The sequence below is a fragment of the Elephantulus edwardii genome, unplaced genomic scaffold, assembly GCF_000299155.1.
Source record: "Elephantulus edwardii isolate Elephantulus edwardi_28Jun2011 unplaced genomic scaffold, EleEdw1.0 scaffold00085, whole genome shotgun sequence".
NCBI classification, from domain to species: domain Eukaryota; kingdom Metazoa; phylum Chordata; class Mammalia; order Macroscelidea; family Macroscelididae; genus Elephantulus; species Elephantulus edwardii.
This window is the reverse complement of record NW_006399835.1, coordinates 10,430,893-10,458,008: the sequence shown is the minus strand read 5'-3', so window position 1 is coordinate 10,458,008 and position 27,116 is coordinate 10,430,893.

Sequence of the window (27,116 nt, the reverse complement as noted above, 5' to 3'; positions counted from 1 at the left end):
TCTACAATCAGGAGAGGATAAAACAGATGAATGGGACCTTCTAAGAATCAAATCCCTATGCACATTTAAAAACTTCTCTAACAGAGTAAAAAGGAAAGATTGGGGAAAAAATATTTGGTAATAACATGTCTGATAAGGGACTTACATCTAGAATTTGTAAAATACTCAAGCACCACAACAAGATAAACATAAATAACCCAAATTAAAAATGAGCGCAGGATATGAACAGACACTTCACCAAAGAAGACATTCAGATGGCAAACAAACACATGAAGAAATGTTCAAAATCCCTAGATCTAAGAGAAATGCGAATCAAAACAACTATGAGATATCATCTCACCCCAGTAAGAATAGCAAAATTTAACAGAGCAGCAAACAAATGCTGGTGAGGTTGTAGAGAAACCAGAACCCTTATTCACTGTTGGTGGGAGTGTAAAATGATGCAACCAGTACGGAAGGCTGTATGGCACTTTCTCAGAAAGTTGCAAATAGAAATACCATTTTGCCCAGCAATTCCTCTACTGGGAATATACCCACCCCCCACTCCAATTAGCTGTTCTCTTTAAAAAGTAAAAGAAAGATTTTTTTCATTGTTATACAATCCCTTCCCCCCGCCCCTCCGCCCAATTCCACTCCACTGTTACACCTTCATTCTGGACTCCTGTCATGACAATAATACCTAATAAGAAATCCATTTTAAATAAATGGTGTTTTAAACTCTATTGTCAACATCTCTTGGCATTTATATTAGTGTTTAGCATATAGTAAGCATTCAATAATGTTGACTATTATTGGCAAATTACTGTTTTCTAACTTTTTATTCCTCAGATTAGCTCCAAGCAGAAAATTGTGCACACAAAGAGGCTAATTCAAGAGAACTTAATAAAAATACTAATTACTAAAAGTTAGAAAAAGTTTTAACTTTGTAAAAAAAGGGAGGGTGCCTCAGCTTGGAGCAAGCAGGGGCTATATAGGTCATTGTCACTACTCAGAGGGATTGACGACCAAGACCCAAAGACATCTGTGACTGTGACTGTGACTCTGACTATGGCTGGCTGACAAAGTTGTGTGACACAAATTCTTCCAATTTTAAAGTGATGGAGTTGGAACACGATTATACTTGTAGACTAGATTGTCATGACATCTGGGTGTAATGGTCTAGATGGCTCAGCCTCCTGGGGCCACAACAAGTTGAAAGACTTTGGGAGGAAGACCTGGTGGAAAGGAGATTATCCTAGCACAATTTTCTTCTATAAAATGAATTTATTAACTATTATTCACCAAGGCATAGAAAATATTGTTAAGTAGTGTGGAATATTTCAAATGAGATAGTATCTCATTTGTGCCCTGGAATTCTAACATGGAATTGTTAGAAGTAGGGTTAAGATACTATAGCAGGGAAAACAAATGAAAATACTAACAGTGACTTTTATTATCTATACAAATTAAAGCAGAAATGGAAGCTTATTTGGAGAAAAATGTGAAGGATTAAGTGATATAATTGATACGGTAAGGTGCTGCATTGCCATCCCCAAGGAATGGGTTCAAATCCAGTTGCTCTGTGGGAGAAAAATGGGCAATCTTCTCCTGTGAGGTTTATTGCCTCTGAAAAGCAGACTTTGAAATATCTTGTGGAGAGTCAGCTATGAATTGTTTCTGACTTGAGTGTGTTTTTGTTATGTGCCCTCAAGTCACCTGTGACTCATAGTGACTCTATATACAACAACTCTGAATACTTTCCTGTCCTGAGCCAGTTTCACTGACTCTGCCATATGTACCCCATTGCCCCAATTACTGTATTAATCCCTCTCATCCATGGTCTTCCTCTCCTCTGCTGTCCCCTACCCTTCCAAGCATGATGTCCTTCTCTAAGGACCAGTTTCTCCTGGCCACTTGCCCAAAGTATGTGAGAAGGAGCTTAAAAATCCTAGCCTCAAAGGAGAAACTTGGTTTCACCCTCTTCAAGACAGATCTATTTGTTTTCTTGACAGTCCAAGTTCAAAGTTCAAGACTTTTCTCTAGCAACACCATTCAAAGGCATCAGTTCTTCTTCTATCAACCTTAGTCATTGTCCAGTTCTCTAATGCATACCAAGTAATTGCAAAGACCATAGCCTGCCTGGATTAGGTGCACCTTAGTCTCTAGACTGACATTGTTGCTTCTCAGCACTCTGGAGAGGTCCCTGACAGCAGATTTACCTAAGGCAATTTGTCTTTTTATTTTCTAACTGCTTGTACCGAGAGTATTGATTGTGGAGCTGAGCAAGCTGTGATTATTAACAACCTCAATCTCTTCTCCATTTATCATGGTGCTGCCAGTCGGCCCACTGGTGAGAATCTTCATTTTCTTGATGTTGAGCTTCAATCCATATTGAAGACTACAGACCTTGAACTTCTGCAACAAGCTTTAGCTTCTACTTTAAGTCCTCCTCAGTTTCAGCAATCAAGGTTGTGTCATTCATGTAACATAGTTTGTTGATGAGTCTTCCTCCAGTCCTGATGTCACATTCCTCCTCATAAAGTCCAAATGATCTGTTCTGCTTATAGATTGAAAAGATACAAAGACAGAACACATCCTTGTCACTATCCTTTCTTGGTTTTGAAACATGCTGTGTTTCTTTTCTCTATTCTGAGGACTACTTCCTGGTCTGAGTATAGGTTTTGCATGAGCATAATCAAGTGTTCTGGGATTCCCATTCTTCTCAAGGTTAGCCACAATTTATTGTGATCCACACAGTCAAATGACTTTGCATGGTCAATGAAACACAGATAGACATGCCTCTAGTACTGCAACAAAAATCAATTCATGTAAAGGATTTAGAACAGTACTCAGCGTTTTGTAAAAAAACAAAACAAAGACTCTGTTTATGATAATCCTCCCCAGTAAGTTCACAGTGTGACTTCCCATTCTGCCTCTCCAGGATGAGGAACTCACCTGGGAGCTCCCCTTTTCCCCTTTAATAAAGCTGCATTAAGCTAAAAAAAACACAACCCAAACCACAAACAAACAAACAAACACCACTCACACAAAGCCAGTAGTCTTACAGTCCGTACTAACTCATAGGACCTCCCGTGTGTCAGAGTAGACCCATGCTGCATCTGGTTTTCAACGGCTCATTTTTCATCAGTAGATTTACAGGCCTTTCTTTGAGGCAGTTCTGATGTTGTTATGTGCTATTTATCACCTATCACTCAGAGCAACCCTATGAACAACAGATCTGAGCCTTGTCTTATCTGGTATTATCATCATGATCTCTAATAGTCTGTTGTTCATTGTAACAGACTCTATGTCAATCCATCTTTTTGAGGATCTTTCTTTCTCTCAGCCCCCATCTTTTCCAGCATGATGTATTTTTCAGGAATTCTTATTCCTAACAATGTTTCTAAAGTATGTGATTCAATGTTCCATCCTTCTTGCCACTGAGGAGCACCCTGGTGCACTAAGACAGATTTGTTTATTCTTTTGACAGTCCATGGGGTATTCAGCACATCTCCCTAGTACCACAATTCAAAGTCTTCTCTGTTATTATTAGATGCCACTGAGTTGACTATGACTCGTAGCAACACTGTGAACAATAGATCTGAACCCAGCCCTATCCTATACCATACCCACCCTCTCTGCCGCATTGAGTCCTTTGTTACAACCACTGTGTCAATCCACTTTGTTGAAGTTCCTCCCCTCATCCACTAGCTCTCCACTTTTCTGAGCATGATGTTCTTTTCTGTGGACTGGATCTTTCTAACAACATGCCCAAAGTACATGAGACAAAGTTTCACTATCTTTTAAAGATCACCCTGACTGGATCATTGTTGACATATTTGTTTAATCTTTTTTTTTAATTAATTTTAATAAACATTTACAGAGATTTTGGATTTCCATTCATTCATTGCCGCACTCTTCTCCCTGCCCATCCTTTGGATATTTAGTGCTCTTCTCCAGCACCACAATTCAAAGACATTAATTCTTCTTCTGTTATCTTTATTTAATGTCTGACAATCAGATGCCTAACAAGTAATTGAAAAACTATGACATGGATCAGGTGCATTTTAGTCTTTAAACTGACATATCTATGCATCTCTAAGTAGACTCAACCCTCCAAACTTCTAATTAGCAGCCAAGTATGTTAACCATTCATATGATCTAAGTATTCTTAGCACATCATGTTGTTGTTATGTTATCAAGTAACCCATGATTCATAGCGACCCTATGTACAACAGCCCTAAACCCTGCTCTACCCTATGCCAATCTCATTGTCTCTGCCATACCTACTCCCATTAACCCAGTCACTGAATCAATCTATCTCAGCAAGGGTCTTCCTCTCCTAGGCTGTCCTCCACCCTCCCAAGCATCGCACATCTCTCTCCACTTAATAATATGGGCTTTTATAATTGTTTGCCAAGTATAGCAGCATAGGTGTGAACAAAGCATAGAAATATTTCAAGAGAGGATATCATGACCCTGAAGGGGATTGAATTAACCATCCTAAATTCACCCATTGCTCCATGTGAGAATGGTGAACAATCACTTCCCATGTCATTTATCGCCTCTGAAAACCCACTGCAAGATCATCTATAGGGCAATTCTGACTTGGTGGTACATAAGAACAACAAAAAGATCTATTTTCTGCCCAGAGATTTCTTGACAGTTGTTCAAGGTCACATTCCAGGTACTGGCAGTGTCAAAAATACTACTAATATCCTAACACTCAGGTTTCAGCCTGGAACTTATCCGTCTTTGGTCCTTTACCAAGGATTTTTCCAGTGCTGAAGCTTGACGGCAAAAAAAAAAAAAAAATACTACTAATATCCTATGTGCTTTTAACCACCTAACCAGGCTTCCTCTCTTCTTGTAGCTTCTATCCTCTATCAAGAAACCCTATTTAGGATGGTCATAAGTGAAATATTGAATCAACTAGTAGAATGTTCTAAAAAGCATATATTAAAGATGATGGTATTGATAATCTAAAATACTTACTGGCATTTGAATCTCATGCAGTAAGGCAATTTATAAATCGGCCAGCCTCCCTCATGTCTTGAGTTTAAAATGTGAGGTCTTGAGCTATATATCACAGAAACCTTTTTGTAGTCTATACCTTCCTCTTTGGAAGGCAATTTATTATTTCTATCAATATTAATGTAATTGTCATTATTATATTTTAGATGAAGTATATGTGTCTATCCGTAGCTGGTTTGGCTAAATTTCTTTCTACCTTTTAGATCAATGAAAAGCATGCTTCATACTTTTTCTTTTAATTGGTCAAACTTGGTTTTCAAAGATATTTTTGGTTGTTCACCTGGATTTTGTTTGTTTACTTGGTTTTGAGGATTTTTAGTATAACTCTTGGAGAAAGTGCAATGAAATGCTTCTTGGAGGCAAAGATGACCAAGGTTCATCCCACATATTTTGGGCATGTTGTTAGGCCATTCCTTGGAAAGGGACATCATGGTTAGAAAGATAAGGTGTTGGATAAAGAGAAAAAGACCCTTAACCAATGGATTGGCAAGGCAAAAATGGGTCCAAGTGTGTTAGAGATGATGAGGATGACACAGGATAAGACAGAGTTAAGATCTCTTGTTCATATGGTTGTTATGAGTCCTACCTGACTCAATGGTACTTAACAGCAACAAGTAATTTTTTTTAACTTTGATTTTGTTCTATTCTTTGTCTAATAGTAAAAATTAATGAAATATCATTTAGTCCTCATAGAGAGAACCAAACCAAAGCCACTGCCATTAAGTCATAGTCATAGCTCCTCTGTAGTGCAGAATAGAACTGGGTGGAGTGTTTCTGAGACTGTAAATCTTTATGGGTATATCTTTCTCCTATGGAGCAGTTTGGACTGCTAACCTACTAAATGCTTTCCCCAGAATCACCAGAAATGCTTGAAATGAAGAATAGGCTACTATTTCAAATATCAGTGTTTAAAATGAAACAAAACTGCATCTTCTTACAGCCGCTAGGATGTTGCAAGGTTTCATTTTCTAAAGTAGTTCCTGGACACCCAGCTGTAGGAAGAAAGCTTAGGTGGTGTCCCCTTCCCAGTGATATTTTATTGAAAATATTCAAGATCAAGAAAGGAGCTCTGGAAATGCTGAAGGAAAATCTTGCCTCTTAAAAATAAGAATATGTGCAAATTCAACTTGCTAACTTAGTTTTGCTGGCTTTTAAAATTGTCTTCTGTTGCTAAGGGAGCTTAATGGTAGGTATAAAAATGGGCTGAGAGCAAATTCTTAGAACAAGCTTTTACACAACAGCAGCCACAGCATTTATAAGTGGCAACCCCGTCCATATGGAAGAGAGAAAAGCTAGAAGTGAAAATGGCATCATTCCTTCTACATCAGACAAGTTAATTAGTTGGTCCGTAATCACAGACTCTACTCCAAATGAAAAGAACAGCTTTCCTCCTTTTGAACTGAAAGGCACAGAAGGTGCAATACCTAAGTAATTCATTAACAGCAAGAATGTTTTGAAGGAAGAAATTCTGAATTCAGATGATCTTGAAATTTGGTTTGTAATGGCCAAGGTTGGGGAGAAACTTTCACAGTTTACCAGAACAAATTTAAAATGTCAGCATTTCCTTTTGTGCCAATCAGAAGTAATATACAAAGTTTGGATATTTTTTTATTTTTGTTTTGTTTTGTTCTGTTTTTAAGCTCTTAAAATATTTTAATGTGCTTGCTGAATAAGTCATGGAGCCCTGAAGTTGAAAAACTTAAGTAAAAATATCTCCTACAATAGCCAGAAAAATGGACAGTTTTGAACATAAATTTCCTGACTGAATGTTTCATTCATACACCTGGAACAATTTATGGCTTCTGTATATGGAACCTGGGTAGCAGAGAAATTAAGCGTTTGGCTGGTAATCAAAAGGTTGGCATTTTGAACCTGCAGGAGGAAAATGGCGACAAGCTTCCATAGAAATTGAAGTCCAAACCAATGACACTCTTGCTGATTGGACTCCCACTCCCTTTGGGGCCCTTCTTAGCCCTATAGTCTCACTGTGAAAAGGAGACTCTCCAGCAGTGTCTTATTTTTATTACATTAGAATCTAAGGTTCTGAACAGTTCCAGGACCAGACAGAGAGAGGCATACAGTCCAGGGAAATATATTCTCTGGAAGCTGGCACAGTGATTCTGGTTGATCAGATAGCTGGAAGGTGGAACCTGTCAGAAAAAATGAACTGATGCTTGGCTATTACAAGTAAGTATGACCAGCCTTTTCCTCCCTCACTGCACATCTAAATGAGATTAGGCTTTTCCTTACCTGCCTTCTATCCCCAAAGAAAGAGGCAGAAAAAGCAGAAAAAGTAGGGAACTCGCACAGGCTGCTGCTTCCTCCTCAAATTTGGAGAAACTGCAGAAGTACAGAGATGGGTGGATCTGGAAATGAATATAAAAGCTGAGAAGCCTCTGAGGAATACTCTGGGATGGAGGGCAGCTAGGCATGGCCACAGGCATGAGAGGACAGAGGGGGAGAAAGACCACCAGTTGCTATGCCTCTTGCTCTTTCTGAGGTTGCTTCCAGGGTATCTTATCTAATAATCTGCCCAGAAGTGTACAGTGACAATCTGAATGTAGTATTACCAAGGGAATGGGAAGAGGGAAAAGTTTGAAATGAAATGTACATGATAAGGCTTTCAAGGGCTATTTTGTTCCTTTGTTTGCTTTTGATTTTTGGAAGTAAATTGCCAGGCCATTCTTTAAGGTACTCATGGCAGACTCAAACCTCCAATCCTCAAGTTAGCAGCAAACATATTAACTGTTTTTACCAAGCAGGGACAAGATCCCAAAACCAGACCCACTGCCTTCAAGTCAATTTTTAATTCATTGTGACATTTCATCAACCTTCCTAAGCTGTAAATTTTTAGTAGTAGAGACATTCCACCTTTGTCTCATTAAATGATTGGTGGATTTGAACTATTGACCTTTTGGTTACACGTTATGCCACCAGGACACCAGGGTCAGTATTGGGGTTTGCAAAATCTTAACTGAAATCCTAATTATTCCATGCATCTTACTTTACTGGTTCCCTTTTAAATGCTCAGACTCCAATTCACTGTTGCCAAATCATTCTGACTCATAGGGAACCTCCATTGGAATTCTAAGACATCCAGATTTCCAGGCTGTAAATCACATGAGATTTCCCATCTTTCTCCCACGGAGCTGCTGGTGTATTTGAACCTCTAGAGCACAAAACCTTTGAGTTAGCAGCACAACTTCTTATGAAATATACTACCAAAGCTTTTTTAAAGACTTGAGCTACTAAATATGTTTAAAGGAGGTTTTCTCAGCTAGCTGACTGGTGGGATGGCTGGCATCTCGACGGCAGATCGACTTCGTGGCGGTGAAAGAAAGGGAAGTTTCTGGAATCCTTTTTGCTGTGTGTTAGGGTTCATTGTGCCCTTGACAAGTGAGTGGGAGGCCCAGAGCCTAAAACTAAGGGGAAGTAAGGGCGGAGCCTGCGGAGCTTGCTCTTGGCGGTAGTTTAAAATCCTGTAGGGTCGAGGGCCTGTCTTGAATTGTTTTTTGGTGAAACATTCTTCTAGGTCCCATAGCCCTGTTGTGTCTACTTGCAGTACAGAGGTACCTTGTGGTTGCTGTGAAGCTGAACAATGTGACACTGATGTGTCAAATGTGATAATGGTTACCCATGGTGGACAGTGTTTGGTGACGTTCCCCAATTAAAAGAAGCTTAGAAGCAGAAGTGGCATCCACTTCCGTAAATAGCTTGCCTTCAAAAACCCTATGAACCTAGAGAAATGATGAAAGTCGCACAGGTGTTCAGGACTTTTGTTCATAGGGTCACTATGAGTCACCAACGACTCCAAGACACTTGATAACAACAACAAGAAATTTATTCAGTGAATGAGAGCTGACAAAACTGATTGACAGATTCTTTGGTGTTTTGACACTCCTTTCTTAGTTTTGAAGCTCTCTTTGTTCCAACTAAGGAGGGAGAATTATAACCCAGATCTTCTTGAATTTGTTATCAGAAGGTTTTCATAAGTATATAAGGGTAAACAAAACAAACCAGAAACCAAACCTACATCCCAGGAAGAATAGTCTATACAAGAACGCTAAGACTCTAAATATAACAGCACAAGAAGCAGAATGTAAAAGAAGCACCAGTAAGTAATTTAATTAAAATACTCAAAAAGGTTAATAAAATTTAAGAAGCATAAGAAAAAATTGAAGTGGAAATATCATGAAAAATTAGTATTTAAAATGAAGGATAAAACAAATAAGTATTCTTATAAAGAAATACTTAATGTTTGGCAGATCCAATGGAACTCTATTAGAAGGTTATGCTGTTGTTATATACTTTCAAATCAGATCTACTCTTGGCTGACCTACAGTTTTCAGAGACTGTTAATTGGATGGGAGGAAATGGTCCATCTTTCTCCTGTGGAACAGATTGTGGACTTCAACTGTGTACCTTCGAGTTGGCAGCACAGCTTCTATTTACTAAGTCATCAGAACTCCCTTAGAAGATAGTTGTTGTTGTTGTGTGCCATCGAGTTGCCTGTCAAGCACAGTGACCCTACATACAGCAGCCCTGAAGCTCTATCCTGTGTCAATCTTATTGTCTCTGACACCTATCTCCATTACCCCATTCACTGAATTAATCCATCTCATCAAGGGTCTTCCTTAAGAGATTTAGAGAATAGAAATACACTGTTAATATACAGATAATAGGAGTCTCGGGGGCCGGGGGATATGCTAGAGAGAAGAGAAAAGGGTAGAGAATTTAAGGAAATAATTCATACCAATATGCCAGGAAATGTGGTTTCTTTACAAAAGGCAGCTTTACACATGGACCTTACCTAATGGACTGCACAGGAATCAGATTGACTATATCTGAGGAAAGAATTCTTTGCAAAGGTCAGTATCATCATTCAAAATCAGGTCAGGTGCCGATTTTGGAACAGATCATTCATTAGTCATGTGCAAGTTCAAATTAAAGCAGAAGGAAAAGAAAACTAGCCCAGAAGAACCAAAACATGACCTTGAATCCATCTCACCTGAATTTAAGAATTATCTAAAAAAACAGGTTTGAACACCAGTGATCAAATACCAGAGGAATTTTGGGAAGCTAGCAAAGATATAAGAGAGCCAAAAGTTATTATAAAGACAGAAGAGAAAGAAAAAAAACAAAATGGATGTCAGAAGAGTCTACGAAATTGCATTAGAGCTTTGAAAAGCCAAAAGGAAGAGTTGCTGAAGTAATAGAGTTGAACAGAATATTTCAAAGGATAGTTTGAGAAGACAAAACAAAATATTATAATAAAGTGTACAAAAGGAAAGAGTCAGAGAATAAAAATGGAAGAACTTGTTTGGCATTTCTCAACCTGAAAGAAATGAAAAAGAAATTCACACCTCATATTTTAGAGATACTATGGAAAAAATCCAAGTAGCATCAAAAGAAAATTGAAACAATGACTTCAAAGTCACTGTTGGAAAAAGAATTAGTCAACTCTGAAAAAATTTAGGAAGTACCATATAAACAAAAGTCAATGGTAGTAAAAGATAAATTTCAAGCTCCACTGAAGGCACTGTCAAAAAATAGAAATACCAATTGGCATGTTTCAATTAACAGATGCAGCCTGAGATGTGTTCGCAAGTCCACACCAGGAATTTTGGAGGAAAGCTGCCTGGCTGACTGACAAGAACAGATCCATATTTGTCTCCATTACTACAAAAGGTTACCCAACAGAAAGCGGAACTCAAGGAACAACATAAAAATGTCACATGCAAGCAAAATGTTGCTGAAGATCATCCTAAAATGGCAAGAATGGCACATTTACAAAGAACTTCCAGAAGTTAAAGAAGGATTTAGAAGAGGCTGAGGCACCGAGAATATGCTTGTGAATGTTTGAGATCTTGGCTCAAAGCAGAGACTATCAGAAGAATATTTGTTTTTGTTTTATTTATTATAAAAGGCACTTGACTGTATAAATCGTAACAAACTATAAGTAAAATAAAAAAATGGGAATCCTAAAACATTTAATTGTGCTCATGTGAAATATATACCTAGATCAAGATGTTATTATCTGCATGGAACAAGAAAACAGTACATGGTTAAAAATCAGGAAGGGTGTACATCAGTTAGATGTATTTTTTCTGTACCTACTCAGTCTATATGTTAAGCAAATAATTAATGAAGATGGACTCTATAAAGGGGAATGTGGCATCAGGATCAGAGACAGACCCATCAATAACTTACATTATGCAGATGACACAACTTTGCTTATTGAATGTGAGGAAGACTTGAAACATTTGTATCCAAAGACATATCAACATCAAGAAAATAAAGGTCCTCATCAAGAGGCCAACAGATAACGTGCTGGATGGAGGAAAGATGAAAGCTATCAATAATTTCATCTTTCTGGTACTAACAGTCAACAACCTTGGCACCTGCTGTTAGGAAACCAGGAGAAGTATGTCATTGGCAAAGTCTGTTGTCAAGGACCTCTCCAAAATACTGAAAAACAATTATGTCAGTTTGAAGGTGTGTCAATTCAGACCATGGTCATTTTAATCACCTGCTATGCATCTGAGAGGTGGACAATGAATAATGTTGACAGAAGAAGACTTGATGGCTTTGAGTTGTGGTGTTAAAGATGAGTACTGAGTATCTCATTGACTGTCAAAAGAACAAATGGAAATATCTTGGGAAAAGGGCAGCCAGAGTTCTTTGTGGATACAAAGATGATAAGGCTTCATCTCTCATTCTTTGGCTATGTTTCTGGGAGAGGCCGTTCCTTGAAAACAGACATGCTTGGAAATGTAGAGGGTCTGCTAAAGAGAGGAAGACTCCCTCAACAACATGAGTTGACAGTGACTACAGCAATGACTTAAGTATGTCAGAGACAATGAGAATGGCACAGGATAGGACAGAGTCCAGGTGTGTTTTTCATAGGGTCACTATGGGTTGCACTCTACATGATGGCACCTAACAACAACAATATGCCAGAGTTAAAGCTAGATGAAAATCTCTCATTTGAAATAACTCATAAGGCAAGTTTTCTGTATTCAAGTGTACTCGTCAATAAAATAGAGACAAAAATATGCCTAAACCTCATTACCATTAGGCAAATGCAACTCACAGAAGGGTTTTTAACGGAACCAGGAAAGAACATAACACATAGTTCACAATTAAAATACCTCTATAATTTCCTTATACTTTCAAATTACGTTACACAAGCTTAGATAGAAACTTGAAAGTCTGATAACACTATAGAATTAATATATGTTTTTTAAAATTTGTACTTAAGATTATGTACTTAGATACATAATATAGGGGTTTAGTGCGAACTTCTGGAGTCAGTCTGGGTCTGACCAAAATCAGATCTAGCATACAATCTTAACAAAATAATTTACATCAAATCCTGGTACTCAACAGATTGTTGAGTCTAACAGATATTGGTGTCTAACAGATTGTTTCCATATTTTTTTCTGTTCATATTTATATTGGTGGTGGTGGTGTTAGGTTCTATCAAGTTGAATACAACTCATAACGACCTTATGAACAGCTGACCTGAACGCTGCTCTATCCTATGCCATCCTCAGCGTCTCTGAGCACAGTGCTGAAGTCATCTTATTGAATGTCTTCCTTTCCTTTGCTGGCCCTCAATCTTTCCAAGCATTATGCCCCTTTCCAAAGAAATCCTCATCTAGCTACAGGTCCATAGTATGAGTATGAAAGATGAAGCTTCACTATCTTTACCTCTAAGGAGCACCTAAGACTATCTGTTTATTATTTTGGCAGTCCATGAGATATTCAGTACTTTTCTCCAGTACCACAACTCAAATAAATTCTCATCCTGTTATTCTTATTCATTGTCCAGCTCTCTGATGCATAGTAGATGATTGGAAAAAAACATGGCCTGAACCAGATGCACCTTAGTCTTAATACTGACATTGTTCTTTAGTGTTTTGGAAAGGTCTCATTATAGTGTTATAATTATGTTGTTATAACTGTCCAGTCAGAACCAGCTCATAACAGATACCTGAGTGGCTTTTTTAGAAGGTGTAGATCAGACAGGAGGTGATGGCTTGTGTTTGTCCCATAGAGAAGTTAGTTAGTGAGAACAGCCTGCATTTGGGTTAGTGACCCACTAGGCCACTGTTACTGTTTTTACCATTGAGTAGGAACTGACTCATAGCTGACTCTGCAGAGGGTTTTTAAAGGCAGTAAATCACATGGAAGGGGACTGCCCATCTTCCACAGAGCACATAGTGGATTAAAACCTTTCAGTTGGCAACTTAATTTTTTAAGACCAAGCCACTAGAGTTAGTGCATTCTAATTGCTGAGTTCATCTACTTCTCATTGGCATAGTTTGAGCTCAGTATCAGATTCAGATAGGCCAATCTCAAATTGGTTAAGTGTATTTTTTGGATTCTACATTTTTTACTAATTGATTATTACTTAGTGGGCTATAGAGTTCTGGCTTAATGAAAAACTATGCAAATTATGAACAGTCATTTTAATACAACATGAATTCATCCCATGATTCTGATGTTTTAATTTATAATGCTATAGTTTATAATTACAAAAATTGCTATTGTCATTTGCACTTTCTAAATAGATATTTTTAGACAAGTAAAATACTTCTCCCACTCTATAATTTTCAGTTATGTTTAACATGTTCTTTTTGACAGTTGAGCTTGAAATATCATATTTTATAATATGTACAATGATGTTTATTGCATATTTAGTCTTTCCTCTGGCTTGAAAGGATATAATTGATTTTGCCAATTCAGTATGATAAACAACTTAGAGATTTAGAATGGAGAAAAGAATAGAAATGATAATTATACTGGTCAAAACAAATTAAAACATAATTTAGTAAAATTTATAATTATTTAGTTATTGCCTTTTATTTTATTTTCTTTTAGATCACGTCTTTAGTAATTGGGAAACCAAAACGCTTCAAGAATGAAAATATCATATATATTTATAAAGAGAGAAAGGATGAGAATCCATTTCTGTTTTTCCCCCACATACATTTTCATGAGATAAGGGGTAAATTTAAGGAAGATAAAAAGAAGATCAAGGATCCACTTTACTATTAATTTATTTGATTAGTTTATTGGTATAATTCTTGGATAAAATATAACTATGACTTCTAAGATTTCTAAAGTTAGGAAAGGCAAGGGAAACCAGACATAATGTCAACTGTATGAAAATTGTGAAGTGAAGTAAAATTCCATTTCCTCCAGGAAATTTTCCCTGATGTTGTTTTTTTGTGTCTGGTCAAGCAGACTCTCACTCATAGTTACACTATATGCACTATATGTTAGAGTAGAACTACCTGCAACCATTTCTTCTTCTGATTTCCTAGTGTCTCTTCTAAACCACTAAGGACCTTGTATTGGAATGATTTATAGAAAATATTTAAGGTCTTATGATATTTTTATAAAATGCCTAAATCTATCAGTTCCTAGTTGTCTTAATTCTGGCAAGTAATTAATTTCTGCCCAAAATTCACTTTTTATATGTATGTCTGTGTGTGTGTGTGTACACACACACACACACACACACACACACACAATTTGTCTTCTCAATTTTACTATGGATCTGAGAGATGGACAATGAGTAAGGATGACAGAAGGAGAATTGATGCCTTTGAGTAGTGGTCATGGAGAGCTATTGTTCATAGGTTACTTGACAGCATATAATAACAACAATATATATGATGTGGTGATTATAATACTTAGAAAATATCTTGTTTGTTTTATGCACTGTGTAGTCTACTGTGACTCATAGTGATCCTATGTACAGTTGCTCTAAACCCTACCCTATTCTAAGCCAATTTTACTTTCTTTGACATCTGACACGTCTAACTCTATTATCCCAGTCAAACATGCATCTATCTCCATTACCCTAGTCACTGAGTTAATGTATTTCACTCAGGATCTTCTTCTCTTGCACTCTCTACCCTTCCAAGTATGATATACTTTTTTGAGGACTTGTCCCTTGTGGCATAATGCTCAAGGTATGTGAAATAGAGATTCAAAATTCTTGCCTCCAAGGAGCAGCTCTATTTCACTATCTCCAGGACAGATCTTTTTGTTCCATAGCAGTCCATGGTAAATTCAAGACTCTTCTTTAGCAATACATCTCAAAGGCATCCATTATTCTTTCATCATCCTTAGTTACTGTCCAGCTCTCTGATGCACAGCAAGTAATTACAAAGACCATGGCTTGGATCAGGTGCACTTTAGTCTCTAGACTGACATCATTGCTCTTCAGTACTCTGCAGAGGTCCCTGACAGGAGATTTTCCCAACACAATTCTTCTTTTGATTTCCTGACTGCTGATGCCCAGAGTGTTGATTGTGGAATGAAACAAGGTATTGCTAACAATATCAATTTCTTCTCCATCTATCATAATGCTGCCAATTGGCCCAGTAATGAGAGTCTTTGTTTATTTAATGTCGAGCTTCAATCCATGTTGAAGACTGAAGTCCTTGACCTTCTACAGCAAATGCCTCAGGTCCTCCTCAGTATCAGCAAGCAAGGTTGTGTCATCAGTATTGTTTGTTTTGTTGTTTAATGCCATCGAGCCATAGATGACTCATAGCGACCCTATGAACGAACAGCCTGAGCACTGTTCGTACATAGAGTTTCCGGAGGCAAGCCAGTTTGAAAGTGGATGCCGCTCCTGCTCTTCCAGGCTTGATTTAGTCGGGAAGCTCCAGCCAACACTGTCCACCGTGGGTGCCCATTACCACGATTGGCACATCACTGTCACAGGCTTCAGCATCACAGCAACCACGAGTTACCTCTGTACAGCAACGCACAGACCAGTGCTCTACCACCTAGAAGAATGTTTGACAGGAAGACAAATTGAACCTTTGGGCTTAAGGCCACCTCCTGGTTCAAACCCTCGGCCCAGGCTGGCTAGCCTCACTCCAGGGACAGAGCAAACCTGCACGTCAAACACATTCCCGGAAAAGCAGTCGGCTCCAAAAGCCTACCACGATTCCTGCACTCCCACCACCACGCTCCTGCCTTCTGGCAAGGAGAGCCTCCCAGGAGCCTGAGGAGTCATCAGTATAACATGGGTTTTTTTAAAAAATGTTAATTTTTTGTTAATTTTTATTTTATATTAGTTTGCTTATAAAGTTTTCTATACATTGTGCTTCACACAAGCTTCATTCACATTGTGTTTCATATAATCATTCTTGTCATTTATGTTTTATATATTTAATCCTGATTGAACTGTGCCCAGCATTACTCTGTCTTTCCAGATCCTTGTAAGATCTTTCCCATTTCCTTTACTAACCCCACTTTACCCACCATTGTGCAACCCTATGATTTCTCCCTTGCCCAATCTCACCCTTCTGGTCCCATTCTCCCAACCTTGAATCTTCATACATGCTTTACTTGTTATTTTTTTTTGTTTGTTTCTACAATAATGACCTTATGCACTATTTGTCTTTATGAGACTGAGTTAGTTCATTCATCATAATGCTCTCCAGTCCTTTCCAAGTTATGTAGTGATTTTTGACATTGTTGCTCCTGAGTGTTATGCAGTATTCTCTCAAGTGCCACAATTTCTCAACCCATTTGATTGTTGTCTGGAATTTGGGCTGTTTACATGTTCTTGTAATGGTCATTAACACTGCTATGTACAGATTTCCATTTGTGTCTCTATTCTAATTTTCTCAAAATATGTTCCTAGTAGTGGATACCTGGGCTATATGGAATTTCTATGTTCAGTGTTTCCAGGAAATGCCAAACTACCCTCTAGAGTAGTACCATTTTACAATCATACCAACAATGTGTGAGAGTCCCAATCTTCCCACGTTCTCTCCAACATTAATTTCTTGCTGTCCTGTTAAACTTTGCCACTGCTACTGTGGTGAGATGGTGGTGTCTCATTGTAGTTTTGATTTGCACTTTTCTTATTGCCAGTGCTTTTGAGCATTTCTTCATGTATAATTCAAGTTGTTGATGAGTCGTTCTCCAATCCTGATGCCACATTCCTCCTCATAAAGTCCAGCCTCCAGAATGATCTGTTCTGCATATAGATTGAAAAGGTATAGAGATAAAATGCATCCCTGGCACACACTTTTCCTGATTTTTAACTATGCAGGTTTCCTTGCTTCGATGACTTCTTCCTGGCCCAAGTATAGGTTTCATAGCAAAGACTCCGATGTTCTGAGATTTACATTCTTCTCAGAGTTAGCCACAATATGTTATGATCCACACAGTCAAATGCCTTTGCATAGTTAATGAAACATAGATGAACATTTCTCTGATACTCTCTACTTTCAGCTAAGATTCATTTAACATTGACTTTAATGTAACTTTAAAATGTTAAAAATAATTTGTGCAATGCTTACTTTGCATGTATTTGAAAAACCATTTACTTTCTTGCATGTGTCTCTTTTTCCCGTGTAGGTGTTTGTATGAATAAATAATGAGTTCATTTTATGGCAATTACATCTTTCACTATTGGAAAAGCAGTATAATCAATAGGTTGTACAAAAAATCCTTAAGGAATATAACTACAGAATTATTTCCTCTCCTCTACTTCTAATGTCTTTTATCCTTTCTTCTGAATGAAATTTAGGGGAAGTCCCTTGATTTTCTGATCACTTTCAGGCTTTCAAAGTAAGAAATTCATAGTTCTTAATTAGTAGAAATACTTTCTTTATCTAAGTTCATTGCAGAATGGGTTGGTGAAGGAGGACTTGATTGACTACACCTATTTCCCTTTTCCACTGAGTATGTCTCTAACCTGAGATGGAAGCTGAGAAAAATATACTCGCTCTGGAAATAGACTTTGAGAATTTGAATTTAGCCAGGTTACTTTTAACTTCTTCCATTTTCTTTCTGTTAAATAGACATTGTCTTTTAAAAAAATATATATTTGAATAAAAGATTATCATCTTGGCTTTTCATTTCATCATTTAGTACAACTTGCTTTGTGGGTGTTACATGCCATTGAGTAGCCTGAGATTCATAGTTAGCCTATGTACAATAGTTTTGAAACCTGCCCTATTTGTTTTGTAACATATATTATGATTAATGCAATTAATTTAGTATCATGTTTGATCAACACCTTATTATTTATTCCTTTTCTTTTCACTGGCTTTTTAAGAAATGAATTAGCATGTCTAGTAGTGGCTTTCTAAGAAGTGAATCAAAGTGTTTACAAATGTAATACAACTGGAGAATACCTGTTATTCATTGTAGCGATATTGTTGTTAGGTGCCACCGAGTCAAGTATGACTCACAGTGACTCTATGGACAACAGATCTGAACCTCATCCTATCTTATGCCATCCCCATCATGCCTGACACACTTGAGCTCATTGCTGGCATCACCTTGTTGAGCATCTCGTTGAAGGTTTCCCTCTTCTTCACTGACTTCATCTTTCCTAGCATGATGTCCTTTTCCAAGAAATAGCTTCACCTGGCAACATATTCAAACTATCTGAGAAAAAGCTTCACCATCCTTGCCTCAAAGGAGCACTCTGGCTGCTCTTTTTCCAAGCCTTGTCTAATGATTCTTTTGGAAGTCCATGGTGTACTCAGAGCTCTTCACCAAAGTCACAATTCAAAACTATCAGCTTTTCTTTTGTCATCATTATTCATTGCCCAGCTGTCAGATATATGCATGTCAAATGACTGAAAAGACCATGGCCTGAATCAGGCACATCTAGATCTTTAAACTAATACTATTGCTCTTCAGTATTTTGGAAATGTCCTTAACAGCAGACTTTTCCCAGTGCAATATGTCTCCTGCTTTCCTGACAGCTGCTGTTGATTTTGGATCCAAGTACAATGTAGTCTTTCCTCAATCTATTGTGTTGTTGCTTATTGGTCCAGTAGTAAAGATTTTTATCTTCTTGACGTTGTTATTACTAATTGTAAACACCACATAAACCATTGTGTAAATGTTGGCTAATGACATTATTGCTAATATAATTAGAATTTCATAAGAGCTAAGGCCTAGAATGGCAGTGTTCTGATGGCTGAGTGGTGAAGAGTTGCACTGGTAACCTAAAGGTACCTAGTTTGAATAAATCAACTGCTCTGCAGGGAAAACCTGAGCAATAGCCTCTCATGAAATTAACTGCCTCTGAGTACCTTCTGAAAGGTAATCTATGGGTCAGTTCTATCTCCACAGTACCCAAAGCCTAGATCAGTGTGACTGTTTCAGTTAGTTAACGTTGGCTCATGCCAACCTTATTTATAACAGAATGAAATATTTTCTAATCCTATACCAGCATCTTCTAAATATTATGGCCTCTTTTCAATCCAGTTCAATATGGATTTAGAAGAGACTTTGGCACCATTTTTCTAATGTCAGATGGATCCTGGCTGAAAGGAAAGAATATCAGAAGAGTGTCTCTTTGTGCTTTATTGACTATACAAAAGTGTTTGATTGTGTGGATTATAACAAATTTTGGCTAACTTTGAGAAGAATGGACATTCCAGAACACTTAGTTGTACTCATGAGAAACCTATACATAGTCCAAGGGGCTGTTATGAGACTAGAGCTAGAGAACACTGCTTGGTTTAAAATTAGAAAAGGTGTGCATCAGGGTTGTATCATTTCTCTGTACCTATTTAATCTGTATGCAGAGCAAATTATTCAAGAACCTGGATTTTGTGAAGAAGAATGTGGTATCAGGTTTGGAGAAAGACTCACCAATAACTTTTGTTATGTGTATTACACAACCTTGCTTGCTGAAAGTGAGGAGGACTTGAAGCACTTGCTGCAGGAAGTTGAACACTGCAGCTTTTAATATGGATTGCATCTAAACAACAAGAACACAAAAATTCTTGCCACTGAACCAATAGGCAATATTATGATGGATGGAGAAAGCTTTGAAACTGATGATAACTTCTTCTTACTTGCATCCACAATGCATACACTTGGTACCAACAGTCAAAGATCAGGAGACGTACAGGGTTGGGAAAGTGTTTAGTCATGGAGTTCTCCACATTACTGAGGAGCAATGATGTCAGTTTGAGGACTAAATTGTTCCTGATTCAGACCATGACATTTTTAATCACTTGATATGCATCTGAGAGCTGGACAATGAATATGGATGGGATGCCAGCAGAAGAATTGGTGCCTTTGAACTGTGGCATTGAGAAGAGTGTTGACAATCCTATGGACTGCCCAAAGAATAAACAGATATGCCTTGGAGAAGGTACAGCCAGATTGCTCCTTAGAGGAAAAGATACTTACACCTATTTTGGGTATATTGCTAGAAGACATTATTCCTTGGAGAAGGACATCATGCTAGGGAAGATGGCACAGCAGTAAAAGAGAGGAAGACCATCAATCCAATGAGTTGGCTGTGTGAGCATGTCATTGATCAGTCATAAAATTTATTAGAAAACTGTTGTTTTTGTTGTTGTCGTTATGTACCTTTGAGTCAGATCTCAAAGCTGAGTCTCTAGTGGAACAGCTCATTGATTTGAACCACAGGTCTTTGGATTAAAAACACAATGCCTTAGCACTAAACCCCTAAAGCTCCCAATTACAGAACTAACAAGCTAAAATTTAGGATCAGGAAAACCTAAGGTACATTTCTCCAGTCAAGACAGCTCCTTAACTGTATTTACAGAAATGTCTTTCTCAAACAGCCCTAAACTCTGCTCTGTCCTGTGCCAATCGCACCATCTCTGACACACCCATCCCAATTACCCCAGTCACTGAATCAATCCACCTCATAGAGGGCCTTTCCCTCCTGCGCCGTCCCTCCACCCTACCAAGCATGATGTCTCTCTCCAAGGATCAGTCCCTCCTTACAACATGTCCAAAATATGTTAGACGGAGCCTCAGAATCCTTGCCTCCAAGGAGCCACACAGTTTAACACTTTCCAGGATCAATCTGTTTGTTTTCCTAGCAGTCCATGATACTCTCAATATTCTTCTCCAGCCCCACAGCTCAAAGGCATCAATGCTCCTTGTATCCTCCTTGGTCATTGTCCAACTCTCTGATGCATAACAAGTGATAGCAAAGACCATGGCCTTTATCAGATGCACCTTAGTCTCCAGAGAGACACCATTGCTCTTCAGTACTTTGGAGAGATCCCTAACAGCAGGCTTTCCCATGGCAATACATCTTTTAATTTCCTGGATACTGGTGCCACGAATGTTGACTGTGGAGCCAAGCAAACTAACCTTAAATAAAATACGTCCCTGTTTAGACAAGTGTTACAAAGCTCTGTTAGTCCTACTGTTTAAGTGACCTGCAGCATGTCATTCTGCCTACAAATTTGTTGCCCAAAGACAGTCAATACTAGTTTAGTGAGTTAGTAGACAAGTCTAACTCCCCAACAACAATTGAAAATAACCACTTAGCCAGAAAACACCCTCCAATCAATGACATTCAGCTTTCTTAATTCATGGACTAGAAAGCTCACAACCTTTTCTCGAATAACTGTCCTAGTTCTCCTTGTTCTACTGCTTCTGCTACCCTTATTTTTATTTCAGTTGATGACATTTATAATTGCATTTTTTTCCTCCTTTCCAGTGTTAACCTACTATCTCCTGGCTCAAGGATGTACCCAATACAGGGTTCTTGGGTCCAAAGGATGCATTACACTCCTAGGTCTTATTTCTTGAAGGTAGTGAGAAACTTCTGTTCTTACCCTAGGCTGTATAATTTTAAGCCTTGTTCTAGTTAGGTGTCATTAAATTGATTACAGTTTGTTTTAACTTCATGAACAACAGATACAAACCTTGCCATGTTCTGCACCATGCTCACAATTTCCAATATGCCTTGACCTGTTGTTGTTTCTATTTCAGCCTAGCTTGTTGAGGATATTCCTCTCTTTCTCTGACTTTTCTTCTTGATCAGCACGATGTCTTTTTCTAAAGACTGGACCCTCCTGTCTAAAGCATGTGAGATGCTGTTTGACTCTCCTTGCCTTTAATGGGTACCATGGTTGCACTACCCCCAAGACAGATTTGTTTATTCTTTTGGTTGACCATAGGGCATTCTATACCTTTCTCCAACACCACTATTCAAAGACTTTGATTCTTCTTCTGTCATCTTTATTCTTTGCCCAGATTTTAGATGTATAAAAAGCAATTAAAAAATACAATGACTTCAATTAATTGCTCCTCAGTCTTTAAACTAACATCCTATTTCTTTAGTACTTTGGAGAAGTCCTTGAGAACAGATTTTGGTGGTTACTGATTATGTGTCCAAATAAAATAAAATCAATGACAGCATCAATTGTTTCTATATCTATCATGACATTGGCTATTGTTGCAGTGAATATTTGTTTTTTTGATGTAGAAATGTAATTCATGGTGAATGATATATTATTTGATCTTCTACAGTCATTTTACATAGACTACTGACTACAACTAACAAATGAGAATGGAGCTCACCCTTTGAACCTGATATCCCTGTGCTGAGAAATTCCAAAACCCAGTAGACCAAGAAGGAACATATCATATGACATAAGGTGAGAGATTAAGAAGCATGCATAAAGAGAGTGGTAGAACATCCAGTAGAACCAGGATATTGTCACGAGACAATGTAGTGAACTTTATGGTCCACTGAACAAGAATTTATGTACCTTTGGACATGAAGCCTACTGAAAGAGTGAGATATGTCTGGACATTTATCAGTGAAGCAAAACACTTTGATCACATGCCTGATCAAATTAAATGTCAAGGGCCAGTGAGAGCCCTGCCTGTGGGTATATTCAATGTGACTAAAAAACTATGTCCTGAATTGTAACTTAAATGGTAATCAAAAGACAAATTGCATTGGGAAAATCTGCTGTCAGGGACCTCTTCAGAACATTAAAAATAATGATGTCAGGTTAGTCTGGAGACTAAGGTGTGCCTAATTCAGGCCATTATATTCACAATTACTTGCTATGCATCAGAAAGCTGGACAATGACTAAGGATGAGATAAGAAGAATCAATGCTTTAGAATTGTGGTGCTGCCGAAGAGTCTTGAACATACAATGGACTGCCAAGAAAGCAAATAGGTCTGTCTTGGAGAGGATGAAACAAGTTTCTCCTTGCAGGATAGGATTTTGAAGCTCCATCTCACATGCTTTGGGCATGTGGCCAGAAGAGACCGATCCTTGGAGAAGAACATCATGCTTGGAAGGGTGGAGGGACAGTGCAGGATAGGAAGACCCCAGATGAGATGGATTGACACAATAAATTGGGCAATGGGGGTTGGTGTGTTGGAATTAGTGAGATTGGTTCAGGACAGGGCAGCATTCAGAGCTGTTGTACATAGGATAGATATGGGCCCTATGGCAACTCGACAGCATGACCTAACAACAACATGTCCTCACTACTGAAAATGTTACCACTCCTCTGTTAATTTGTTGTACTGTGATTTGCATGTTACAGCTATGATATAAATTATGCCATCAATAATTCAAGGAATAATAGGTCACCAATTGAACAGGTGTTGAACAGGTTTCAGTGAGCTTCCAGACTAAGACAGACTATGAGGCAGGACTGACTATCTACTTCTGAAATAACAGACCTGTGAAATAACAGACCTCTGAAACCCTATGAATAAGAACCATATAGAGATGAAAGACTGTTGTACTTACATGGATGGTGTAAAGCTTCTATCCAATGAAGGACCTTCCTTTTCTAATCTCATAAGACTCAAAATGAGAAGAAACAGCTGCAACTCTCTATTAATAATTGGAATAATTTCATATAAAATATGAATATAGGAAAATTGGAAGTTATTTTAAGTTAAATGGAATACATAAAGATTGACATCTTAGACATTTGTGAGTTGAGTTGCAGTGGTATTGACCAGTTTAAATCAGACACTGATATAATCTACCATTCTGGGAATTATAAGTTGAAGATGCATGTGTCACATTAATCATCAAAAAGAATACTTCAAGACCTACCTTGAAGTACAAAGATATGAGTGTAAGAATGTTCTCCATATGAATATAAGGAAGACCTATTAATAGAACTATTATTATTCAAATATACACACCAACCACAAAGGACAAAGACTTAGAAACTGAGGATTTCCACTAACTTGTACAATCTCAAATTAATAAAATATGCAATTGAGATGTACTAGTAACAGCTGGAGGCCAGAATGCAAAAGTTAGAGACAAAGAAAAAGTAATGGTCATTAGAAAATTAGGCTTGCATGACAGGAATGAGGCTAAAGAATACATGGTAGATGTTTGTACACTCAATGATTTATTTGTTACAAGTTGTAGCATAAGTGGTAATAGTCATCATTAAAAATGATGTTACTTTTTGTTTTCTTCTGCCATATAACCAGTATGTGATGACTTCTAATAAGACAGGCACAGTGTTTTCCATTCTTATAACATTTCTTAAATAACAATTCTTCACTAATAAAAATGTACATAATTATCAGTGGTGGAAAAAAAGAAGTGAAAGCGAAAGTATGGTTATGAGAAATTAAATTAAGCCTGACATTTTCCAGCCACTTTTTAAATAATCTCCTTCAATCTCCTTTATAATATATTATCAGCTTGAATGAGCACAGCTTTTCAAGGAAGTTATTTCCTGCTTTTTCTTTTTATCTCTCCTGCTTTTGATAATTACTCATAATTTTTCTGTTAGGATATGCCCAAGAAAGGAAAACAGGATAAAATGAAGATTAGAGAATTTTATTATTTAGGAAAAGAACTGACAAAAAATTCACTCTAGACAAAGAATGATAGAACTGGATAAAATAAGATGTTGGCTATCTTCTGTACATTGTGCAATATGCACACTGAGTTTAGAGTGAACATATTTTAATTTTTTTTTAAGGTGGGAGAGATACCACTCCCATAAAGATTTACAGCCTTACAATTTCTAGAGGAACTTACTAGCAGTATTTAATTTGAAGTGGATTTAGTTTGAAGGACATTTGAAAAAGTTTTAGGACACATAATAGTGTGTGTATATATACATATATTTTTTTAAATTATCCTGTGTATATATTCCCGCAAGTTAATTGGAAGAATATGTATTTAGTTCGTGCAGTAATTGTTTTGAGATGACATTAGAAATAAGACTAGGGATAGGAGACTAAGAGGCTTTCAGATTTACATTTAATACTGAGTTAAAGAAAATGTTTTCAAATTCCTTTTTGTTATTTCTCAGCTTCCATTTTACTGGCAAATATCACGGAGATGAAACAAAAATTATGACTTCTTCAAAGACATAGAGTTTGACTATCGCACAACTAGAAACCAAAGTCAAGGTATTCTTAATATTCTAAGTCTCACATTTTCTCTTTTTAAACTTTAGCTAATAAAAATTTGCTGCAAACTTATCTGAGCAAAAGAGAGTTGTTAAAAATTAAGTATAATCTTTGATCACCTCAAATTTCCCCATTATTCATTTATTCTATTTCTCATGCAATAATATTTAATAAACATCTGATATGTGCAAGCTATTATGTTTAGAAGAAAAAAGTAGATGAAAGTTCAGTGAGTTATGAACTAATGTCCTTTGGTTTACAAAATAGGTTTCTCATCACTATTTGGCAAAGAAACAGAAATTTTAATAATCATTCATTGTTATAGCTCCCGGAATAAAATCTTTATGGACCTGAGGACTTATTATCACAGAGATTGATCACTCTTGGTAATGGCAGGGCAGTAACTTAAAGCATGATTATTTTTATCATTATCTATAATTATGCAATAATCAAAAGACCTTGGTTTTTCACTCTCCTAAACGAAAAGTGAAAACCCACTGGGAAGATGATGAGAGAGATTAGACCAAATGGCCTTTATAAATTTGCCATTGTCATTTTAAACAAAGCCTTAGATACCATCTGACTAATTGCAGATATTTCTGGAAAGCTTGAAGGTCTCCAAATAATTAGGTTGGGGAGAGGGAGGGGATCAGCGAGGAAGCTGCCATCTCCCTGGACACTGACTGTTGCCGACTGGAAACTAGCCAGCAGGCCCTGGTGGTGCTGACAGTGAGCACAGGCAGCCCATCTTGGAGGCTAATTTGGTCTCAGAAGCAATGGTGTGTCTATCCAATTTGGGAAAGTGTGTTGGCCGTGAGAAGCATTTCAAAGTGAAGGTTCATAGGGAGAGGAAAGAGGAAACTTGAAATTAAATTTAAAATGTATTTCCTATAAGCTGAACAAGCAACAATTTTATGTGCACTAACCAAAATGCTCTGTCATTCTTCATAAACAACTGTTACATTCAGATTCCTTTGCTAAAAAATAAAAACTGTCCTGGAGATGAGTAAACCTTTATTTGCCTCATTAAGTCTGCTCAGAACAAAACAAAACAAAACAAAACAAAAGTTGATAAAGGCATCCAAAAAAGATCTGGTGAGTATAAGCATTCTCACCCAATAAAAACAATTCTGACATTGTGAAGGGAACACTAATAGAAGTGTTTTTAAATTTAAGGATAAGAGAAATGATGAGGTGATGATACATATGTAAATTGTTAATAGTTAGAATTTGTTTTAGCTTTAAGATCTAGGACCAGAAAACAGATTCTGCCACACAAATAGTCTTCATTTCTTTGTTGTCAGTTTTGAGCTTCTTACATAGATCTATTTATCCTAAAGATAATTATTATACTAATCTTTTGTTTGAATATGTTGGAGCTTGTGAGGATGGCACAGGATAGGATATGGTTCTGATCTGTTGCTCATCAGGTAACTATGAGTCAACCTGCACATAACAATAGCAATAATAACACTCGGAACAGAATACTACAGAAATCATGCTTTTCTGTATAGCTAATTGTTGCAGAAGGAGGGTAAAGTATTTTTATAATTATTAATAATGAGACAGACTACCAATAATGAGATAGAATAGAGAGCATAAAAACAGGGGGGAGCAGTTCCCATGACTGAAGGACTCTAGCCATACCTCTCTGAGTATTTATTGAAAATCATAAGGTAGGTAAACAAAGGAAAATCATAAGTGAATAGAAAACAAAAACAAGGGATCACATTTGCAGATAGGGCCAAGTTCCTCTCTACTATTTACTTTATGCTTATCTCTGGAGCCTATGGTGATGAAGGAAGAAGTTCAAGCTGCTTTGAAAGAAAAAGCAAAAAATAAGGCCCCAGGAATAGATGGTATACCAATTGACATATTTCAGCTAACAGATGCTGCCCT